This window comes from Prosopis cineraria, unplaced genomic scaffold, assembly GCF_029017545.1.
Source record: "Prosopis cineraria cultivar Desert tree isolate PC_DT_omini unplaced genomic scaffold, ASM2901754v1 PC449, whole genome shotgun sequence".
NCBI lineage: Eukaryota > Viridiplantae > Streptophyta > Magnoliopsida > Fabales > Fabaceae > Prosopis > Prosopis cineraria.
In genome coordinates this window covers 44,147-50,244 of record NW_026555774.1, presented here as the reverse complement: position 1 = coordinate 50,244, position 6,098 = coordinate 44,147, and the positions used below count along the sequence as shown (strand labels likewise).

The following is a 6,098-nucleotide window of genomic DNA, read 5'->3' as shown; positions in this document are numbered from 1 at the left end:
CCATAATGAACTGTCTTTCAAATTCTTTTAAAGACTCTTTTAAATTTCACTCATCAACAAAATAATTAATTGCTTTAAATAACATTATATTTTTATATTTATTTTATTTAATAAAATATTTTACTTTAAAATAAATAAGGTGATTATTTATTATGACACTTAAAAAGCATACTAATTATACTTTAAAATAATAAAAATATCTTATTTTTTTAAGACCTTTTACTCTCAAAAGATGACGTGTTTACATTTTTGTGTGGAAAAGAGCAGATATTATTGATTTTGGGAATTCAAGTCCCAAACTCCCTTTCAAAAAAGCGGTAAAAAAACATAGGCTACATGTGAGCAATGATTTGGGGCTCAGAGTAATTTCAATCTAAAGAAATTTTCTCAGCCTCGTTGAAGCTTCCAATATGCTGTCTCTATGACCAAAGGCACTAACTCTAATAAACCCCTCGCCGCCAGGCCCAAATCCTATGCCCGGGACGGTGACTATGTCCGCTCTCTGGAGAATCTTGTTGACACGTCCCACGAATTTCTCCCCGGAAAATGCACCCACACGTAAGGTCGTTTTCTTGCCTCCATACACCTTCAGCCCCAGTGATTCAAAGGTGTCCACCAGAATCTTCGCATTCTCCTTGTAGTAATTCACAGTATTGCCCAGTGCCTGAAAAGCCATTTGATTTTGACACAACAAAAACAGAGTGTCAAGATGACATGTATTACCTGCCAAGAAAACAGGGGAGCAAAGAGATACACGGCGCGACTAACCTGAAAACCTTCATCAGAAAGGCAAGCAAGTCCCCCCGCTTGAACAATATTGGATGCACCATTGAAGCTGGTGCACACTAGGCGATTATAATCCTTGATCACGGGATATCCATTGGAATACAATAGTTGTTGGGGGACAACAGTCCAGCCCAGGCGGACCCCCGTGAAACCAAGCAAATTTGGAGAACGATGAAATTTCAATTGCTACCTGCACTCACGTGGATTCATCTTAAAATATAGCTCAAACGACAGTTTTCAGTGGCCAGCGGCTGTAAAGTAATTAATGGAAAGCAATCAGCAACCTCTTCGGCTCCTGGGATTTCAAATATTGATCTCGGGCTTTCATCAGATATAAAAGAAGCATAGGCTGAGTCATATATGATTATGGATCCATTTGCTTTCGCAAAATCCACTAGTTGCTTCAGCTGCTGGCGGGTTGCTGCGCGTTACCGGTCGGATTGTTTGGAGAGCAGAAGAAAATAACATCAGCCCTTGGAGTAGCTGATAAGTCTGGGAAAAAATTATTCTCGGGTCCACATTTCATGTACACTATGTTTCTGTACTTCAGAGTTTCTGCTTGGAATCTGCCTGCTCTTCCAGCAATCACGCTGGAATCCACATACGCCTGTCATGAGCACGTCCATCAATCCCAAAATAGGAAACAACACACACGAATGTTATTTTTGGATCACTCTTGTCAATACAGATTCAAGGGAACCGCCAAGAATTACCGGAAAAGTTGGGTCCTGCACCGCCATTGTCAAACTGGATGCTAGCAGCATCTGGCAATAGGGATAGCAAAGGTCAGTTTCATCGTGCAAATTACAACAGTAGAAGCTCTCTAGAAAGATTGGGTATTTCTTTCTCTATTCTTCCTAGATCAACGTCGACTCTTACCTGAATGCGTGAAATATCGCACTGGGCGCCGTCGGATATAAAAACCTCATTCTCCTTCACGAGTGAATCCCGGTAAAATCTTTCAGCTATTGCCTTCCTTAAATCCTGAAACGGGAAATGACGTCATATAAACAGGGATTCCTAATGGATCCCTCTGGATGCTGCTAGCATCATGGCCTTTCCATTCAGCTGCCTACACCAGAGATAATCAGGCCAAGTAAACAAATCAGAGATCTAGTTCCCTTCAAAATGACTCATTAGACTAAAGTTTCGAGCCCTTCTCCATTTGTAAGGCCTCGTTAGATGAAAAAACCCAGTCTCTACAGTAAGGTTAGAGAACATGCAAACGGCTATTAAGTGGACTGATCACGAGCAGAATTAAAAGAGCATGCATGGTATCTGTCAAAATTGATTGCCAGAAAGTATGCTTCAACTGTAAGTTCGGACGGAGCGCATGCAGGGGTTTGGGAGAATTTCTAAAGTTCTGCTACCCTCTGATATATGAAAAGTCATACATGAAGAAGAAAGTTAAAAGACAATTTCTTTGGTGAAAAAACTTAAAAGACAACCAAGCTAGCAAGCATTTTACCCCGTTTCCTTGCTCTGGTCCATACCCCTTGTAACCTTGAACTGTTGACAAAGCAAGTGCTTTCTGCAAAACAGTGAAATCCAAGGCTGCTTTAGGCGTAAAAAGCTTGTTCCATTGATCTCATCGTTATTTGTCCTACTTTCTATGTTAAATTCCTCTACATAGACAGAGGCAACTATGTACTCCCACCAGTTACCTCAACCATAGTAGAAGTTATCATACTTGGAATTGGTTCTGTGGTATCACAATACCAAGTCTAAGTACTCTCGCATGTGGATTCTTCCTGGCATGTTCAGATTCCCGCATGAATATCTGGAATTAAGACGCCACAGAGAATGAGAAATTGGAGCCGATGGAAATGTTGACTTCAATGAAAAAAAACCACGAGCATCAAATACTAAAAGGCAGCTGGCTTGAAGAAATGCTTTAAGTAGTTGCCATATAAAACTAATTTAATTTTAATCCAACTCCAAGGCATGGTATTCAATTCCAGCCAGGATTTCCGCGTGGTATCATTAGTATAACTACTTTCATTGAAACCAGAAACTGACATGAGCCGGTCAGGCAGGAAAGTTCATAACTCACTGACCTCAGGAAACAGATATTCGTTCTGCAGGTTCTCCATATGAACACTGCGAGGGATTCCTGTAAAGTCTTTGATTGAACGACGTGTCAGTTTGAAAATTTGTAACTAGATCATGATAGCCTTAAAGGAAGATATTCATGATTAATCGTATCAAACGCATCTTGACAATGTATTGGCCAAAGTTTAGACCAACGAAGACGTCAATACAAATTGAGTTGTAAAAACAAAATTAAAAAGATAAGCAGTAAGTATTAGCGATCACAGGGTTGGGGGACAGCTAAATGTTGAGGAACTACATAAATATAATTTTGGGAATTTCACAGCCGGTGATAACATGACTCACCAGTCTTCCTCTCTCTGAAAGACTTCCAACTGTTAAACACAAAATAGGAAGAAGTAAGTAGAATTGCGGCAATCGTGAAAAGAATTAGAATGAAAATTGGTTGGAAATAGAATGTGCATATGTGAATGAATCCACCTGGGAAGAGCCGTGGTGGGCTGTGCTGAACCAGCGCGCGGTATGCAGATTGAAGCCATCATCTGACAGGGCGTTCGTCTCAGTTTCCAACACTACTAGTTTCAGATCAGTGGAGAGGAACTAGCTACAAGGGTATCTGAGCGTGAAAATCACAGGACCAACTAGTCTACTTATATAATATTGGGGGTAGAGGAGCATCGCGGCAACCGGCAAAAGACTGAGTTTCTACGAGACAAACCAAACTGGTCCACATGATCCTTGGGCCAATGTTTTTATAAATTTTATAACGACTAAATACGTAAGTGATTCCTTTCTCTGATTGTATTGGTGTTTTGATTGAAAAATAATAATAATTGCTGCATATTATAAATCTTTTTAGAATTTTAAAGAAATATTTAAAATTTAACTTATTTAACACGAATAAACACTCCCGTCTACGCTTATTCGATCCGGTGCATTAAATAAGGGCAAATTAAATAAACATAGGCATCATGTTCGTCTTTGAGACTGAATGCGCGGCTACTGTTCGTTAACTTTATTATAATGCATTTATTATATAAGTCATCTGCAGGGTGACGCATACATGTTTCTTAGGAAAACTTGGCGTGGCAAGTCGCAATTGCAAGAATTCTGGCTAGCTGGGGAGGGAAAAAAAAACAGAGAGAGAGAGAGAGAGGTTCATAATTGCAGGAAAGCGACAAAATGATGTTTTCAAAGTTTTCCCATGCAATTTCCGGAGGAAAAAAAAATCCAAAGAGAGAGAATTGCATTCACAAACGTTTTTTAAAAACTTTTTTCTAAACATTGTATTATTATTAAAAAAAGTTGTTCTTATCGTTTTGACACTAACAATTTTATATTAATTTTTATTTATAAATAATTTTTTAAAAAATCCTCGAATATAATTTTTTCAAAAAAATATTTTACTTCTGCCACGCAATTTAATTGTAAGAAAAATGACACTTAAGTTTTATAGGAAAAAAATTTATTATTAAAATATTGTTAAAATTTATAAAATACTCGCAAATCTTAAATTTGTGTGCATTATATATATAAAGAACATTTATAACTTATATTATAAGTTATTATTTTTCTTTACAAGTTATAAATGACTGTTGTTTGATTATAAATGTCTTTTGTTATATTATAATATATAGAATTTAAAATTTGAGATTATTTTATAAATTTTATGAGATTTTTTTATAATTAATTTTTTATTTTGGGCAACAGGTGTAATTTTTTCCTTCATTATACAAATAAAGTTGACGTGGGATTTTGATTCGTGGGGTCTGGTAATCGTAAATGCAACATCTGGCCCTTCTGTTGTTGAAACTTCACTATCATCACATGTGCTCCAATCTAGTTACGAGAGTTGCGAAGATGATCAGGCCAAAAAAAACAAAAAAAACAAAAGAAACGAAAAGGAAACAGAGCTGCGAAAATGAAGGGAAAGTGGCGAACCGTGTGCTCATCATACGTGCCTTCATCGGAGCCTTTTATTTTACTTTAAAACAATCTATGTCGTTTATTTAAATTAATTTTTAAATATTATCTTTATTAATATAAGAATTATAAAAAAATTAATATAAAATTTAGATGGAATGAATGTCATAGAACTTATCTATCACCTTTGACAAGACATCTAAATTTCAAAATTTTATTTTTATTTTATAATTATTAAAACAAAAAATAAAAAATTTTAATGAATATGTTCATTATATATACCAATTTGACAATATAAATATAATTTGAATGATCAAATTGAGAATTAATTTTTTATAATTTTATAAGTGTCCTATCTAAATATACATTAAACAGTTTAAAATATTTTAAATAATTTTTTAATATTAAAACTTTAAATTTTATAAATTAGCCATTTAGTTATGTTTGAATAGTTTAAATTTAATATTATTTTTTTAATTTTTATATTAATACAAATGATATTTAAAAAGATTTACTACTTTCGTTTAAAAATATAAGGCAGTTTTAAAATAGTGGATGTTAAAATATTACCTTTATTCGTCTTTTCAAGGTTAATTCTTATTTTTTTAAAATATCCTATTGATGAATACTTTATATTTATTGTAGATTATATAGTAAAAATAAATATAAAAAGTTAAAATTATTTAAAATAAATTTATTTTATTAAAGAGTGAAATTTAATTAAAAATATTTTATATTTTTATACTGAGAGAATGCAAGTTAATTTAAACGAATGATACAGATTAATTTACAGTAAAATGAAAGGCTCGGATAGAATAATGTGTGATGAGCAATGAGACGCTGGAAGTGGGCACTCACAAAGCTATCCGTAGCAACAAGGAAAAGTCGGTCTAGGTGACCAGGTGGCACCATAACACTGGAATAGTGTGAATGCAGCCATAAACGAAAAACAATGCTCTTGCCTGTACTATTTTTCTGCAATTTTAAATAATTGACTCGAAGACTTGCACCAATCACGAGGACGACTTCCTCGCGAGAATGGGAAGCATACACTTATCAATATGTATGAAGCGTAAAGAGAGTTTAAGAAGTTATCATCTCGTCTCGAATTCTCCCGTATGTATAGCATGACATTGTATGTACAGTTTTTAGTTAAAAAAGCAGGAGAAATCAGAAGAAAGCATCTAAAGTAGTGCTTGAATTGCGAAATCAAAAGAAGATCAAATTAAAAAGAAAGAAAAGAAAAGAAAAGGGATTTGCGTGATCATGTGAAATTAAATGAGCAGGGCAAAATTTCTACAAAGAAATAAATAAGCAGAGGAGAATCTTTTAGTACA

The 6,098-nt window shown here is 34.7% G+C and overlaps 1 pseudogene; it reads right to left on the bottom strand.

Moving 5' to 3' along the window:
• Positions 1 to 246: 246 nt before the first annotated feature.
• Positions 247 to 3,564, bottom strand: LOC129297143 (aminotransferase ALD1, chloroplastic-like; annotated as a pseudogene).
• Positions 3,565 to 6,098: the final 2,534 nt, after the last annotated feature.